Source organism: Xylocopa sonorina, unplaced genomic scaffold (genome assembly GCF_050948175.1).
Source record: "Xylocopa sonorina isolate GNS202 unplaced genomic scaffold, iyXylSono1_principal scaffold0027, whole genome shotgun sequence".
Taxonomy (NCBI): domain Eukaryota; kingdom Metazoa; phylum Arthropoda; class Insecta; order Hymenoptera; family Apidae; genus Xylocopa; species Xylocopa sonorina.
In genome coordinates this window covers 2,267,527-2,268,326 of record NW_027490098.1, presented here as the reverse complement: position 1 = coordinate 2,268,326, position 800 = coordinate 2,267,527, and the positions used below count along the sequence as shown (strand labels likewise).

The window sequence follows — 800 nt, the reverse complement described above, 5'->3', positions numbered from 1 at the left end:
TCAAAGTCACTTTATTAAACGATCACCATATGATATATATATATATAGATACGGTGTACATATATTAAATCACCCCACGACTTTCTTATCTACTAAGATGACTGAGTGAGATTTTGTGCAATATGTGAGCACCAGTCATTGTTAAACTAATACTTAAAATCCTTTATAATATGTGATCACGCTACAGTGAGAATAATAGACTTTAACTGACGTTGTGTGGGGCTATTCCCCATCTCTGTTATTGTTATTATTATATTTATTATATACTTAATTTGTGCGGTATAAACACAAATTTATATTGTAAGACAATTGTATACCCCTGGGGCTTCGGTCTCAGGGGAACATTAGTTGAAAATAAAGAAGCGTTTATCTGTTCTTATCAGCTTAATATCTGATACACTCCTCATTAGGAGTCAGAATATTAACCTGATTTTTGGAAAAAGGCGGACCGCTGGGGCTTGCTCCACCTCCGCCGCGAGTCGACCCAGTATTGCAGTGCCTCTGGGACCGGCTCAATAAGAGTTCCAAAAATCAGTTTTATCTAGTCAAACCCACACACTTGATCTTTCCCATCAGTAGCTTAAGTATTTATTTTATTTGTGTTTTTCCGACTCGCTCACCGGAGTGTCGCGTTATCATCCGCGTCGCGCGTGCTGTGTCCGTGTGTGGTGCAGTGATCAGTGCGTTCGGCTTGCTGGTGGACTCTGGACTTGGTAAGTCTAGCACTTGGAATATCGGTGGAGGTCCCTTCCGCGTAGTTAGTTTAAAGTGCTCCCGATGCGGTGGTGTTGAACGCATCG

The 800-nt window shown here is 41.2% G+C and overlaps 1 pseudogene; it reads left to right on the top strand.

The window, feature by feature from the left end:
* The first annotated feature begins 341 nt into the window (after positions 1 to 341).
* Positions 342 to 521, top strand: LOC143432130 (U2 spliceosomal RNA; annotated as a pseudogene).
* Positions 522 to 800: the final 279 nt, after the last annotated feature.